Below are 16,908 nucleotides of genomic sequence, written 5' to 3' on the forward strand. Positions count from 1 at the left end.
CAATAAAAGTCATTTACTTCACAGTATTACAGTTAATTATACACAGCTGGAGCCATTTATTGCCCATCCCTTGTTAACTTTGCCTGGGCTCATTAACCCTTTCCCAGCTCTGGGCCTGTCGCACTTCCAGGCGAGAAGGAGAAGGCAGAGAGGCTTTTCAGGAGGGATTCCAGGAGGAGGAGTGGGGCTGTGGGTGCTGCAGAGGACAGAGAGTGCAAAGGCTCTGTGCACCCAGGGGTGGAAGGTGCAAACCTGGAGGAAACCCTGCAGTTTGTCCTCTGCTCCTCTCACCTGTGAATGGGCCTGGAAAATGGAACTTCCCTGGGTTTGTCTGGTTTTGCAGCTCATGGCAGGTCCTTTGTGTGCTTCCCCAGGGCGTTCAGCTCCCCCAGTATTTCCCACCCTTGTCCTGGAGTGTTCACCCGCTTTGTGAGCTGGGTTTGTCGTGACCTGACCTGCAGCACACCCAAACCCAAGAGCTGTGTTGTTCTAAACTGGGCAGCATCCACATTTAAAAGCCCCCAAACTCAAAACTGTCCACCCAGCACGTTAAACAGCCCTGGCACTACAACATAATTTGCTGCAGTTTGATAATGAAGACTAATCACCCTGAGAATTCAGCATGGCTCTGTTCCTGACCTGCTGCTCCTCCAAATCCTGTTTGTTCCTTCTCCCTTCTCTTATTTTAAGCTCCTGCCTGCTCCATGTGCCTTTTGTGTAAGGAGGGATTGGTCCCTGGCTGTGTGAGTTTCTGCAGGGAGCCCTTTCATGGAGGCTCCTGCAATTTCCTCCAGGAACACTCCAATAACTGCAGCGGCTGGGGACGTGCCCTGGGGTGTCTCAGAGGGAGCTGGAGGGCAGGATTTGTTTGTTGAGCTGCACACAGAAGGGAAGAGATCGCTGTGCTGGAGCCACGGCGTGTCCAAAAGCAGCAGGGGCTGCAGGGGAATCCAGACTTTGGGGTTCTGTGGTGCTGGGACAAGAGAGGTGCAGGCTGCCAAGGGGGAGAGGGAGGGCACAAGGAGCACACAGGGGGGAAGAAAAGAAGGAGAAAAGCATGAGATAAGACTGGCCCGTGGCTTCCAGGGCTTGGGAAGAGCAGCTGCTGTGACCAGTGACCTGACCAAGGCGTGGAGCCTTGCACAGCCCCAGTTTGGAGCAGAGAATTAATTATTTTGAATCCAGACAGCGGCTGCCATGGAGGCAGGCAGATCTGTGGGTTGCATGGGAGCCAGGGAAGCACTGCCAGGGCATTGCCTTCCCCGTGGGAAGAATTTTCACTTTGATTCTGCTGCTTGAACTCCTGCACTGGCACCACCAAGGCTCTGCTCCACTGCAGAAGGACAGGAAGGACAAAGGGAGCAAAGTCAGGCATCACTCACCTCAGTTATCAGAGAAACCACCAGACAGGAGCTGCAACTGCAGCCCCTCTCCTGCTCCAGGCTGAGGAACCACTGGTGAAATATTAATTGGAGAAGGAGCCGAAACTTGTAAAGATAAAAACTCGAGGAATCGTGCTCTAATGGCTGGAGTAGTTAAAAAGCAGAATACAATATCCAGCAAGAAGCGCTTAATCTGTTGGATCTCTGTCCCACTGGAGATTTTTAAGGAGAGATTAGAGGAACACGAGAGGAGTGCCAAGTCTGGCTGATGCTGCCTTTGAACACACGACCTCCAGAGATTCCCCCCAGCTCTGTTCTTCTGTAATTGCGTGTTGTGGAAGGCTCTGAAATTCAGCCTTTATTGCAAGACAAATGTAAAGCTTGAGAGAGCGCCTGAATACAAAGCAGCATCTCGCTCCCCCCGAACCTGGGGAAGTGATTAGGAGCTCTCGGGGCACAGCCAGGCCTTACTGGCTCACCACAAGCCCTCAGCACTGCTGTAATGCCCTCTCCACTCGGAGCCATCTCCCTGTCAGACTGCAGCACGGGCTCCTCAGGAAATGGGATTTTATGGAAGGCTCAAGCAGCCCCTGCGTGGGAGCTGCACAGCAAAGCCTCTGCTCTCAGCCACTCGGAATATTCATGGGCTGGGCAGACAGGGGAGAAGAGGCAGAGAGAAAAGAACCCCCCTGAACTCCAGGAAAATAAAAGCTGGAGCTGGAACAGAACCTGGAGATTTTAGCTCTGGTCTCCAGAACAAAGAGGGGTGGCAGATTGAAAGCACCGAGCATTTCTCCCTCTCTCTCATTTCATTAGGGAGCAGCAGGCTGTGCTGAGCAAACCTTCTCCCAAGGAATTCACTCAGAAATGGTCACTCAGGGCCACGGAGGACCAGGAGGAGAGAAGCCCCTCTGGAGAGCAGGGGCTCTGTGCAGGCTGTGACTGGGATTGCCTCACTTAATGAAGCAATTACTTCATTAAATAAAGATCTGGGGGTTGATCCTCTGCTGTTTGTCTGGCAGGAGCTTTGTTTGAGCAGCTCTGTTTCCAGCCCAGCACCTTCCCTGGGTGCAGGATCCCTGCTGGCACGGTGACACAGCTCCTGCTCCCTGCTCTCCTGGGCCTGGTTCGGGCTTTATTGTGTTCATGGGGTTTATTTTGCAATGAATTCCCTCAGGCTGATGAATGCTGGCTGCTGGGGTCAATCCTCCCACCCCCTCTGGCAGCTTGGAGCTGGGGGGAAGTTGAGCATCTCACGTTGCAGCTGAGCAGGGAACAAAAGGAAGGGGAAAATATCTGCTTCTATTTTAGTGACTTTGTGTGGGTGAATGTGGGCAGAGAGGGTACTGGAGAAGCAAATACTCTGTTAAAAGAAGATTTAATGAGTTTCCTTTTCCAACCAGGTGTGTCAGCCACACACCACCATTTCTCTGTGAAGAAAAGCTCCAGATACTCCCCAAAAGGGCATCTTTTGCTTAGAAGTCCCTCTTTGCTTAAAAAATTTACTCTTCATCCATTCTGCGAGCTCTCACCTATTTGAATTTTCATTATTATGGTTATAACTACAGAATTCTTTGGGGCCACAGGAAGAAGGAGGGAGAAATGTGATTTTGTGGTTCCTGACAATGGACTGCCTCTGATTCCCAGATTGTGTCCTTTGAGATGCTGGGTCTGATCAGGCTCCCCCATCCTCCTGCAGAGGAACTCGGGGAGGGAATTCAAAGAGGTGCTTTGGAACAGGGGGAAATACGGATTACCAGGGAAAGGCTGATCCAAATCCCAGCTGAGTGTGGGCATCCAGAGGAGGCAGGACCAGAGCAGACCCCAGAGACTGATTTGGAGGGTGCTGGGTTTAATTTGGCTGCCGGCAGGCAGAGAGCAGGGGCTGTGCAGGGAGGGCAGGACTCACCGGGATGTGCTGGGAAGGGAAAGGCAGAGGCAGCAGCAGGAGGGGCTTGCTTCAGTTTACAGCTCACGGGGTTTAAGCCCCTTCCATTTCAGAACAGTTTTGGTTTTGGAGTGTGGACTCCCCGCTCAGATGACAGGGAAGGTACTTACACTCCTTGTTTGGCAGTAAAACATGAAACCTCTCCCCTCCTGCACCAGAAGGGAGTTCATCCCAGCCTGCTCAGAGAGCAGCAGCCATTCTTTATTCTTTATTCTTTATTCTTTATTCTTTATTCTTTATTCTTTATTCTTTATTCTTTATTCTTCATTCTTTATTCTTTTCTGCTGCCCTTGATTCTGCCTCACCTTTATCACTTCAGACAGAGCCGTGCAGTGAGTGATCAGAGGAATCCTGACTCAGAGGGCCCCAGAGTGAACCTGGAGCACGCCCCAGCTCTGTCCTTCCGCAGGGAATGCTCAGCTGAGCTTGCAGCAGCTGTGATAAGAGATTCCTGTTTACAGCAGCAGCCCATAACCTGTTCTTGTTTAATGGCACCTGTTCCATCCCACTCTGGGAGTCTGTCACAGGCAGGGACTATAAATTACTGCCTCAGCAGCTCCTCACCACCTGCAGCCTCTCTGTGACCCATAAATCTCCCTGACATCCTTTGCCACGGCCCTTTTAATGCTCTTCCCTCTCTCCCTTTCTGCCCCTCTTTGCTCTGAGGAACCTGGCAGTCCCAGCAGGAAGAAAAGGGGGGAAGAGCAGCAGGAGGCAGAAATAATCAGGTTTTGTGGGGAAAGCTGGAGGGGAGCACTGGGAGAACGGAGACTCCAGGGCTCTGCTCCTCTCAGTGCTTTGCAGTGCCAATAAACTCCTTCAGGAGAGCAGGGGCTGGTCCCAGGGATCAGCTGATCCCTGATTGCTCCGCAGACACCTTCAGTGTTCTGAATCACCTCCGGGACGTGGGGTCACCTCGGCTTTTCGGGGTAACTGGATGTGAACGTGGTCAGCGGGACCTTGTGAGGCCCCTTTGCAGGGTCCCAGGAATTCCCACAGTGACACAAGGGGCGGAAAGAACTCGCTCAGAGCCTTTGGATTTCACAGCCTCTCACCAAACTGCAAATTCTCTTGGCAAAGGAATCACTTAAGTGATTTATGTAATAATAATTTCCCCTCACGCCCCCTCATTGGCTCAGTGGACAACCTGACCAGAGCACAGAGATCTGCTGCTGCTTCTCCTTGTTTCATTACTCATTTTGCTTTTTGCTCGGTTACATTTATTCGATTTAGACAATAACATCTCTGTCAAGTGCAGTTTAATTGGTATCTAAGGCCTAGTCTGCATTTACATTTTACTGGAATAATAATGGTGCTAAGGGGGAGGATATTTTTTAGAACAGACTTACGCTGCTCTGAACTCCTTGGTGGCTGCAATGAGGTTGGAATAAAAGTGATTTACTCTGGTTTGCTTCTTCCCCTACTCCGTGGTAATAGCAATCTAATTATAAAGTATGTTTATGCTGACACAATCATATCCACAATCGGGGTTTATTCTTTCATTCTTCTTTTGTCTTAATGTAAATTCTGCCGGAGGAAAATGCCACGTGCAGGCACAGACACCAGCAGCAGGATCATCAGAGTCCCCAAAGCCCATTTGGGTGAATTCATCAGCAGATAATTCTGTCCCCGGGGCTTTAATCGCCAGGAGATCGCTTTGGGACCGTAACTGCTCCATTTGCATTACAGCAGTAATAAAAGACTCCCACAGTGCTGAAAAAACGCCGTTTATGGGACTCCTTTAGGAAATGGGATCACCAGCAGTGAGGGGCTAAACTGCTTTTACTTACAGTGGACAGCAGGTTCCTTTAACCCTTAAAGCTCTGCACGCAGCAGATCGATGAAACTCGCTGTCAAACTGCCTTGAGAAGAGAATCCCAGAGTTTCTGCCACACAATTCCCCTGTGGAAGCGGCAAACAGAACAGCTGGAAACAGCACAGCAGGGGCTGCGCTGCTGCGACTGAGAGAAAGGGAAAATGTGGTTAAATCCTGGGGGCAAAAAAAAAAAAAAAAACAATTACTGCTTTTAAAGGGATAAATAAAATGGCCCTCGTGGGAGGATCAGCTCGGGGAATGCACAATTAGGGGCAAGAGGGAACAATTGCTTTAATTGGTGCTCAGTCTTGTCTGGAGAGCCAGGGCTGCACTTTCCCACGAGCCTGGTTTGGTTTGGCTGTGGTGAATTGCTGGTTTTAGTGCTTTGCTTGCTTTTGGTGTTTGGTTTGGCTTTGGTCCTTTGTATTTTCTGCTTTGTTTGTTTTGGGTGCTTTGTTTGGTTTTAATGTTTGGTTTGGCTTTGGTGCGTTGTTTGTTTTTGGTGTTTGGTTTGGCTTTGGTGCGTCGTATTTTCTGCTTTGTTTGTTTTGGGTGCTTTGGTTTTAATGTTTGGCTTTGGTGCTTTGTTTTTGGTGTTTGGTTTGTTTTTAGTGCTTTGTTTATTTTTGGTGTTTGGTTTGTTTGTGGTGCTTTGTTTGCTTTGTTTTTGGTGCTTTGTTTGTTCTTGGTGTTTGCTTTGATTTTTGTGCTTTGTTTGGTTTTAGGTGCTTTGCTTATTTTTGGTGTTTGGTTTGTTTGTAGTGCTTTGTTTGCTTTTAGGTGCTTGGTTTATTTTTGGTGCTTTGTTTGTTTTTAGTGTTTGGTTTGTTTTTAGTGCTTTGTTTGTTTTTGGTGTTTGGTTTGTTTTTAGTGCTTTGTTTGATTTTAGGTGCTTGGTTTATTTTTGGTGCTTTGTTTGTTTTTTGGTGTTTGGGGTTTTTTTTAGTGTTTTGTTTGCTCTTTGGTGATTGTTTCCGGGGTCTGTTTTAACTGCTCCTGCTGGCTGTGCCCATCTGTGAGGTTGGATGCGACCCTGAGCACTCAGATAATCCTATTTTTGTTTGCTTTAATCTGATTAAGTTCCTCAGTACCAGTCGCGATTAAAACCCATGACCAAAAATGCTTGAATAAAGATCAAATGCAAATGCTGTTTTCTGCACCTCGGAGACAGAGGGTTTACAACAATTCCCAATTAACGTGCAGCCGGGTATTAGGGCTGAAGGAGGTGAGCTGCAGGGAGGAAGAGCTGTGGTGACTTTTCACCGCCCAGAACAAAGACAAAATGAAAGGATTACAGCACAATTGCCCTCAGGCCGTACAGCGGGAGGTAATTCTGGATCACAACAGGAGCTTCCTCCTGCAGGCAGCCCCACAGGAGGGGCTGGGGATGAGGAATCCCCCTGCTCCTGCTGCTGGGGGTGCGAGGGATGAACCGAGGGGAGGCCAGGGCCGTGACAAACAATGACAGGAAACGACAGAAAAATGACATTTCCCAGGAAATGACAGAAAAATGACATTTCCCAGGAAATGCCGCGACGAGAACCATCCCGGGGGTGCCGGGGTGGGCACTGGGCCTGCCAGGGCTGAGGGCTCTGGGCTGCTCTGGGAGGAGGGAGAAGCTTCCGAGCAGGATTTGAATTTGGTTTCAGAGTGAAGTTGCTTTGGCCGCTGTCCCTTTGTTACATCCTTGTTGCTGATGACATTTTTGGGCTGGGTGTGCAGGGCAGAAAATGAGCTCCGGGATGTTTGAGGCGCTGAAATGGCCGCTGCTCCCTTCAGGGGGACACACAGTGGCAAATTTCTCACAGCATTCAAGTAATCCTGTGCGTTTCTGGAATGTTCCCCTTTTCAGTCACTCGAAATAGACTCTACAAGATCTGAAGGGGCCTCACACGCGCAGGCCTGACTTTGGGCACTGTGCAAACACGGAGAGCCGCGCCTCCCTTGGCAGTTTCAAACGCCACACTCGTGCTTTTATCTCTGCAAACACACCCTGAGCGAGGCAGCCGGGTTTCAGCGCAAAAGGAATCATCCAGCAGGGTGGGAAGTCCATCATTTGCAGGCCCCCGCTGCTCCCCTCGGCCTGTAATGACCGAAGGCTGTCGGAATGTCATAACTCCAACGGGGAGTGAAGTTGCAGCCGTAACGCTGCGTGTGAAGGCATCAAACATTCATGACCATATCTGAGGCTTTCTAGTCCATAAACCTTCTCTGAACTCAAGTAATGGAGTTATCAAAGAGACAGAGCAGCTGTTCATGGGGCCTGTGTGACATTCACGGGCTCCGCCGGAACGTTCCGGGCTCTGCAGTACCTTGGGATAATCAGGGCTCTTGTATAAAATATGAGCCAGACCTCAACTTCTGGCTTTTTCCAATTTTTCCCCACAATTTCAAGGATAAGCACGTTATATGCTGCAAGCTTCTTTTTTTTTTTTTTTTCTTTTCTTATTTGTGATCCTTCTGGAATAGGTGGAATTTTTTAGATTTTTAGCCTCGTTTCTTTGCTGTTCCACTTGAGAGCCAACACAAGCCTGTTCCTGTGCTCCCTCTCATTTCCAGACTCCCGAGGAGGAGGTTCCTGTGCTAAGATTCAGGCGGCCCCTGCATGACAAGGGAGCTCTGCAAGGCCTGGAGCAGAGTGTGGGGATCTGCTCCCTGCCTTGGCCAACAGGAGTCGTGGATTCCCAGCCCAGGGGCTGTCGGTGCCACTGGCCCTTCACAGCGAGGGCTAAAGGTTCCACCAGAACAATCAGAGTCAGACCTTCCCCATCCAGGGGGAGATTAACTCCCCACGCCAGGCTCTTGCTGTCCTTTGGGAGGACAGTTTGTCACCGCTGGTGAGTGGCAGCTCTGCAGTCAGGACACGGGGACAGCGCTGGCTTTGGTGTGCTCAGCACCAGACCAGTGAAGGTGCTGGACTGGTGACTCTGGCACTGTCCTGGTGACCCTGGCAGTGTCCTGGTGCCCCTGGCGCTGTCCTGGTGCCCCTGGCTGTGTCCTGGTGCCCCTGGTGCTGTCCTGGTGACCCTGGCAGTGTCCTGGTGCCCCTGGCAGTGTCCTGGTGCCCCTGGCGCTGTCCTGGTGCCCCTGGCTGTGTCCTGGTGCCCCTGGATGTTTCCTGGTGCCCCTGGTGCTCTCCTGGTGACTCTGGCACTGTCCTAGTGTCCTTGGTGTTGTCCTGGTGCCCCTGGCACAGTCCTGGTGCTCCTGGCACTGTCCTGGTGCCCCTGGCACTGTCCTGGTGCCCCTGGCAGTGTCCTGGTGCCCCTGGCAGTGTCCTGGTGTCCCTGGTGCTGTCCTGGTGACCCTGGCAGTGTCCTGGTGACTCTGGCACTATCCTGGTGTCCTTGGCATGTCCTGGTGCCCCTGGCAGTGTCCTGGTGACTCTGGCACTATCCTGGTGTCCTTGGCATGTCCTGGTGCTCCTGGCACTGTCCTGGTGCCCCTGGTGCTGTCCTGGTGTCCCTGGTGCTGTCCTGGTGCCCCTGGCAGTGTCCTGGTGCTCCTGGCATTGTCCTGGTGTCCTTGGCATGTCCTGGTGCCCCTGGCAGTGTCCTGGTGCCCCTGGCAGTGTCCTGGTGCCCCTGGCAGTGTCCTGCACGTCCTGGGGACCCTCCAGCAGCGCTGCAGCTGCAGCAGGACACTCCCTGGCTGAAGGCAGCAGCACAGCTGAGGAGCAGGGGGGGTTGGGGCTGTGCAGAGCCTGCAGCTGGCACGGATCTGCGGGCACGGCCAGCAGGGCCTCGTGTTTGCCACGTGGGCAGGAGGATCTGAGAGCGTTCTGCTGGACAGCTCTGGCTCCAAACCTCCATTCCTTCCCTGCCAGGGAATTCTCCTGCTGCTGTGGCCCTGCAGAGCAGCCCTGACACCCAAACGCTGCTGCTGCCTGAGCCTTACCAAATATTTCACCTGTGTGAGCTTTGGAGCAGCCCTGACACCCAAACGCTGCTGCTGCCTGAGCCTCACACCGAATATTTCACCCGTGTGAGCTTTGGAGCAGCCCTGACACCCAAATGCTGCCTGAGCCTTACCAAATATTTCACCCGTGTGAGCTTTGGAGCAGCCCCAACACCCAAATGCTGCCTGAGCCTTACCAAATATTTCACCCGTGTGAGCTTTGGAGCAGCCCTGACACCCAAATGCTGCCTGAGCCTTACCAAATATTTCACCTGTGTGAGCTTTGGAGCAGCCCTGACACCCAAATGCTGCCTGAGCCTTTCCAAATATTTCACCCGTGTGAGCTTTGGAGCAGTGCCCGTGCAGAGCATGCAGGTAAATCATTCCTGGGCAGCATCCCGTGGATTGTAAGCAATCCTTTTGGCACCTGCCTTCTCCTCTGTGGATGTTGCTCGTGCTCCACAGGGCTGGGATAAATGAACCTCCCCGTGAGTTGGTTCTGGTGGATTTTAGGAGAAGGCAGAAGTAGCTGTTACTCACGTAAATATGCAAAACTTTGCTGGTAACAAACTGGGGGGAAAAAAAAAAAGGCTAATTAGTGTAATTACTGTCATTATAATTCTAATTTAACGGCATAGACTTGTATTGCAGCAACATCAGAGCTGTCACATTTGCAAACTGCATAATTACATGTATTAAGTGCTGTCTCTGTTGCATCCAATGTATGAAATGGGCTGTTACCTCGGAGTGCTCCAAAAAAGAAGTCAAGATGTCACTAAAGGGCTGACTTCTCCTTGATTTTTCTGATTACCAGTGAAGGGTGAAACAAAAAAGCTTGTCTAAATAAACGTCTTTTCAAAATTTCCTTGATAAAACTCATAAATAGATGGGGAGCTGGAAATGCTGAATGAAATCATTCCAGGCTTGTCACAGATCTCCAAGGCCTGGCAGTGCGTGGTTTAGTTGAGTATTCCCCACGCAGCTCTTGGCTGAGCGCAGCTGGGGCCAAGTGAGAAGTTAAAAATGGCCAGAAAGTTCTCCTGGGCTTGGCTGCACGCTGGGAGGTTGGTTTGTTCCTCAGGCAGCATCCAATTCTTTCCAGTCAGTGTTGGAAAACTGGGCTTCTCTTTGTCCCTGGCAGGGGTGCTGACACTTCTCAGCTTGCCCAGTGTTCCCAGCGGGATTCCCTGCCCTGGCTGGGAGCTGCCACAACCTCAGAGCAACCCCTGCCCCAAAGGCTGCGGCTGTCGTGAGGAGGAGCAGGGGAAGCCGAGCAGGAGCGGAGTTTTGACGTGACCCAGATGAAATTTCCAGCCCGACTCTTTGAGCTGGGTTTTGTTCCCTCAGACCATGAGGTGTTGCACACCCCCCCGGGCCCCCCGCCCTCCTCCAGCAGGCTGGGGAAGAGCATCCTGTGAGACTTCCTTCGTTATCATGGATTTATGCTTGTGGAGCACTCTTGACGGTTTGTTTTCTCCCCCTTTTACATAAAAAATGAGTTGCTTTTGTAGCGCTCAGCATTGTGTTATGAATATTAATCCAGAGGGTTTATTTTTGTTATTCTAAATCTGCCTGTATCCTTTGTAAGGAGAAAAATGGGACATAATTAATCTCTCTGTTAATCTTGATATTTGCATGGAACAAGTGAAACAAGCTCTTCAAACCACTTGCTTGACTCTTAAGAAGTATTTACACTGCAGTTCAGAGGGAAACTCGAGGGCTTCTTTATTTATTTATTTCCATCATCTTCGTTTCAATACTCACAGTGGGAGGCAAATCTTTCCAATTCCCAGGGAGTTTTATCTGGTTCAGTGCAGTGGGGGGAGGATGAATCCAGGAGTGCCCAAACTGGGAAGGCTCAGCCCAGACTCCAGGGATTCCCAAACTGGGAAGGCTCAGCCCAGACTCCAGGAGTTCCCAAACTGGGAAGGCTCAGTCCAGATTCCAGGGATTCCCAAATTGGGAAGGCTCAGCCCAAAGTCCAGGGATTCCCAAACTGGGAAGGCTCAGCCCAAAGTCCAGGAGTTCCCAAACTGGGAAGGCTCAGCCCAAAGTCCAGGAGTTCCCAAACTGGGAAGGCTCATTCCAGACTCCAGGAGTCCCAAACTGGGAAAGCTCAGTCCAGATTCCAGGGATTCCCAAACTGGGAAGGCTCATTCCAGACTCCAGGGATTCCCAAACTGGGAAGGCTCATTCCAGACTCCAGAGGTTCCCAAATTGGGAAGGCTCAGCCCAGACTGCAGGGATTCCCAAACTTGGAAGGCTCAGCCCAGTCTCCAGGGATTCCCAAACTTGGAAGGCTCATTCCAGACTCCAGGGATTCCCAGACTGGGAAAGCTCAGCCCAGTCTCCAGGAGTTCCCAAACTGGGAAGGCTCATTCCAGACTCCAGGAGAACCAAACTGGGAAGGCTCAGGCCACAGCCCTGGGGCACAGCTCAGGGCTGCAGGGATGACCTGGCTGACCTGGCTGCTCCTGGCAATGGGGCTCCCTGTGCATTCCCTGCCTCAGGGAGGGATGGGGTGCAGGGTGAATCCCACAAACCCCCAGCAGCAGGGCTGGCAGCAGCGGGGCTGGCACGGGGACAGCTGTTTCCAGAGCCAGGCCCTCGTGTGAGAATTTTGGAACCAAACTCTGGTGCCTCCCTGCCATGGGGGTGTGAGGCAGAAGGAAAGCAGAGTTTTACTCCCCCTCTCAGCAGCCGGGTGTGAATGAACACCTGCAGCATCTCCCTTAAAAGTTCATTTCTTCACATTTCATCTTCGTTTCATCCCTGCCAAATTGCTGAGGTGTTTCTTCTGCTTTTGCCAAATATCCCTTGCCTGGGCAGGGAACGGCAGCAGCCTGGATGGCTCTGGGGTTTATTTACTGAGGAGCTTGGGTTCCTCTGCTTACCCAAATGACTTTTAGGGGTGTGTGAATGCAGAAGACCATGGAGGTCCCCGTCACGCCCTGAAAAATGCTTTTGGGGTATTGCTCTGTGCAACTCCCCAACCCCAAGAGTGTTTTTAATGTGGTTTAAATCCTTTCAACAACTTCTCTGCAGACTGAAGAACATGGAAAACAATAACATATAGTGGACCCCTTGCCTGGGAATGCAGCTTCTCCCAGGTCTCTGAAGTGTAATTGAGTTAATAACTGGTTAACTGCTTGCTAATGTATAATTTTCTCATTTAGGCGAGTAAGTTGTAATTAACACACATGGCCTATGGATACATGCAGGGGTGGGAGGGGAGGGCAGGGAGGATGTGTCTCATTTTCCTCCCTCTTTTTTTCCAAGTATGGATAGATTAAAATGCCTTGTTCTGCGGGAATTACATTTTAATGAACTCTAATATGTACAGATCCCGTTAACGAAGGGTTTTTATCGGTTCTTTCAATTACAAGGACCAGCTTGAAGCAAAAGGGCTTGAGAAGCTTTGTGTTCAGGAGGAAAAAGGAGTGGGGGAATCTCCACGGCAAAGGACCTGTCCTTCCACTCTCACCAATTCACTCTGGGGAGCTCTCCAAATCCCCTGGTGCTGTTGGACACCCCATTTCCCCTTCTTTCCCCCCAAATCCCCCGAGGGGCTGACTCTGATCTCAGCCCTGGAGGGTGCAGATCCCTTTCCCCGCTGTCAGCTCCCGCCGTTTCCTGCCGGGCAGGATCCCGAACTCCCCATCAGGTGCTGCTGATGCTGCCACTGGCACAGGGGTGGCATCCCCGGAGCTGCTCCGAGCAGCAATCGGTGCCTGTAATGTCACCCTCTGGCAGCAGGTGTCCCTTCAAGCTCGCCAATCCTCTGCGTTTATATTTATATTTTTATATTTCTGCGAGAGATGATCCTGAATGAAACGCCTCCTGCGAATGTCCCAGATTTTATCTTCATTTTTTAATGTTGTAGTTTGAGGAGCTGACCGGGGGTTTTGTTAATAATATTCTGTAAAAAGATCTAAAAAACCCACCAAAGCAGCTGTTGATGCCCCACGTTCCACAAATCTGAAATAATGGTCTAAAAACACTCGTGTGCTTTTTGGGAGGGTGGATGAAGGGGTTGGAGGAAAGGCTGAGCAGAGTCTGGGTGTGAGTGCTTGTTGCAAAAATCCCCGTGTGTGTCCACGCTCCCAGAACAAGGTTTCCAGGGCTCAGGGCTCACATGCCATTTGCTCTCACCAGCACAAATTATTCTCATTTTGGAAAAATGAAAGTGCCTTTGGGAAGGGAGCCTGGCTTTCTCTGTGGAAAATGTGGGCTGGTGATTTTTGGTGCCTCTGAACAGCCCCGGCTCTGGGTCAGGGGAGCTGCAGGATTCCTCCAGCTCTCTCCTAGGCTGGGTCTAGGGAGGCTGAAGTTTGGTGCCAAAGGAACAAACGGATCATCCTGGCCAGGTTCTGCAGAGCAGATCAGTCCTGCCCTGATCTCCAGCTGGAGCCCTCCAGGACAGTGGCTGGGCTGAATTCTCCTCCTCCTCCTCGTCCAGCAGGGATCACTGCAAAAGTCTCCATCCTCAGTGCAATGTTCTCCATCCCCACTGCAATGTTTTTCACCCTCACCTTAATGTTCTTCTCCATGCTCAGTGCAATGTTCTCCTACATCCCTGCAAAGTTCTCCATCCTCACTGCAAAGTTCTCCATCCTCACTGCAATGTTCTCCAACCTCACCTTAATGTTCTTCTCCACCCTCAGTGCAATGTTCTCCATCCTCACCTCAATGTTCTCCACCCTCAGTGCAATGTTCTCCATCCTCACTGCAAAGTTCTCCATCCTCACCTCAATGTTCTCCATCCTCACCTCAATGTTCTCCATCCTCAGTGCAATGTTCTCCACCCTCTCCTCAGTGTTCTTCATCCTCACTTCAGTGTTCTCCACCCTCATCTCAATGTTCTCCATCCTCAGGGCAGTGTTCTCCACCCTCACTGCAGTGGTCACTGCAATGTTCTCCACCCTCAGTGCAATGTTCTCCATCCTCACCTCAATGTTCTCCATCCTCAGTGCAATGTTCTCCAGCCTCTCCTCAGTGTTCTCCATCCTCACCTCAATGTTCTCCACCCTCAGTGCAATGTTCTCCATCCTCACCTCAATGTTCTCCACCCTCAGTGCAATGTTCTCCACCCTCAGTGCAAAATTCTCCACCCTCACTGCAATGTTTTCCATCCCCACTGCAATGTTCTCCACCCTCACCTCAATTATGTTCTCCACCCTCCCTGCAATGTTCTCCACCCTCACTGCAATGGTCACTGCAATGTTCCCCACTGTTACCACAATGTTCCCCACCCTCCCTGCCACGTTCCCCACCCCTCACACCTGCTGGAGCCCGAGGAGCTCGTTCCTAATTAACTGCAGATGCTCAGAAATATTCTCAGACAGACACCTCGGGTGGGTGAGAGGCAATAAAGGTGCTCTGCCTCCCTGTTCCTGCTGTGGAGCCGTGGCAGCCATTCCCAGAGCCATTCCCCTGGCAGCGTCCCGGTGCCATCCTGAGCTCCCGGAGCTGTAAATAAACGCCTGGTTGCCAGGGTGACGGGCATCTGATGGTAGTCAGCCGAATAAATAAATACGCTGGGAAATGAAACCTCCTGGGATTGCCAGTCCCCGTGAGCACTGCTGCTCTGAGCTGCTGGGGGCGCTGGGACCCTCTGGACAGACGGACACAGGAACCTCAAATTCCTCCCTGGCTGCCCCTCTGGACAGACAGACACAGGAACCTCAAATTCCCCCATGGCTGCCTCTCTGGACAGACGGACACAGGAACCTCAAATTCCTCCCTGGCTGCCTCTCTGGACAGACGGACACAGGAACCTCAAATTCCTCCCTGGCTGCCTCTCTGGACAGACGGACACAGGAACCTCAAATTCCTCCCTGGCTGCCCCTCTGCTCTGGACAGATGGACACAGGAACCTCAAATTCCTCCCTGGCTGCTCCTCTGGACAGATGGACACAGGAACCTCAAATTCCCCCATGGCTGCTCCTCTGGACAGACAGACGGACACAGAAATCCAGCCCTGAGCAGAATCCCACCCTGGAATCCCACACGCTGGCACTGCCCCTGCAGAGCCCCTGAGCAGGCAGCAGCCAGGTCTGTGCCAGCCCGAGGGTCTGGGGAGAGAATGCAGAAACCTCTGTGGGAATGGGATCAGAAATCTCGGTGGGAATGGGATCAGAAACCCCTGTGGGAATGGGATCAGAAATCTCAGTGGGAATGGGATCAGAAACCCCTGTGGGAATGGGATCAGAAACCCCTGTGGGAATGGGATCAGAAATCTCAGTAGAAATGGGATCAGAAATCTCAGTGGGAATGGGATCAGAAACCTTTATGGGAATGGGATCAGAAATCTCAGTGGAAATGGGATCAGAAATCTCAGTGGGAATGGGATCAGAAATCTCAGTGGAAATGGGATCAGAAACCCCTGTGGGAATGGGATCAGAAATCTCCTGGGAATGGGATCAGAAACCTCTATGGGAATGGGATCAGAAATCCCTGTGGAAATGGGATCAGAAATCTCAGTGGGAATGGGATCAGAAATCCCTGTGGAAATGGGATCAGAAATCTCAGTGGGAATGGGATCAGAAATCTCAGTGAAATGGCATCAGAAATCTCAGTGAAATGGGATCAGAAATCCCTGTGGAAATGGGATCAGAAACCCCTGTAGGAATGGGATCAGAAATCTCAGTAGAAATGGGATCAGAAATCTCAGTGGGAATGGGATCAGAAATCTCAGTGAAATGGCATCAGAAATCTCAGTGAAATGGGATCAGAAACCCCAGTGGAAATGGGATCAGAAATCTGTGTGGGAATGGGATCAGAAATCTTAGTGGGAATGGGATCAGAAACCCCTGTGGGAATGGGATCAGAAGCCCCAATGGAAATGGGATCCAGTGGTTCTGCAGGCTTTGCCAGAGGGATCTGCGAGCCTGCAATGGTCAGCCCCTGCTGCCTGCCCACCCCTGAGTCCTGCAGGTCAAATTCCACCTCTGGCATTCCATCAGCTCCCAGCCATTCTCCTCCCTGCAGTGCAACGTCTTCGTGTTAATTAATGCTGCAATTGGGCATGAAAATCAACAGGATTTGAGCGCAGAGCCAGCTCAGGAGCACCTCAAGCATGAGAATCCTTTGTGTTGGTTCTGCTGGGGCTCGTGGGAAGCCAGATCAAGGCTCACTAAGATATTTCAGTTTGTTTGCCTGGCTCGGGGTGCTCCGTTTCTGCTCTGCTGAAATGTTTGTGTTTGTGCTGCCCGGAGATCCACCCTGACCCCGTCAGCAGCAGGCTCCTGATGAATCCCTGCCCCGGCTCTGCTGCTTCCCTCGGAGCCAGGAGCTGCTGGAAACTTCCCCTGTGTTCGCAGCATCCTGCACAGAAAGCAAACCCCAAAAACATATGAGGAGCTGCTGCTCTCGCAGACAGCCCGAGCCTCACCAGAGCAGTCTGGGCATCTCCTCATCTTGCATTAACAGTTGGTGTTTTCATTCCTAACTCCTTATTTTAGCTTCAATCTTGACTGCCAGGGACTGCAGAAAATAGAGCAAGGGGTTATCTGAAATAATTTGTTAGGAGTTGTTGCTTTTTTTTTTTTTTTTTCCAAGGTTAATTAACTGCAAAGTTGACTTTTTTAAAAAAATGACCCAATAAAAACCCAACCACAGAAAGGAAAAGTTGTGTTAACTTACTGCTCCTCAAACCCCAGATCTCCCACAGCACTCATGGCATGGAAAAAACGCCCAGAACTTCGAATTGTGCTGCAAAAAAAACCCAAAAAACAAAACAGATTGGGTCTCTCCTCTACCTTGCTGAGGGAGGGAGAGGAAAAGACAAGGACAGGCTGCACAAAACCAAGTTTTTGTGGCAAGGGGGGCGTTTGCCAGGGCGTGTGCAGAGTGCATGGTGTGAG

This window comes from Vidua macroura, chromosome 28, assembly GCF_024509145.1.
Source record: "Vidua macroura isolate BioBank_ID:100142 chromosome 28, ASM2450914v1, whole genome shotgun sequence".
Taxonomy (NCBI): Eukaryota; Metazoa; Chordata; class Aves; order Passeriformes; family Viduidae; genus Vidua; species Vidua macroura.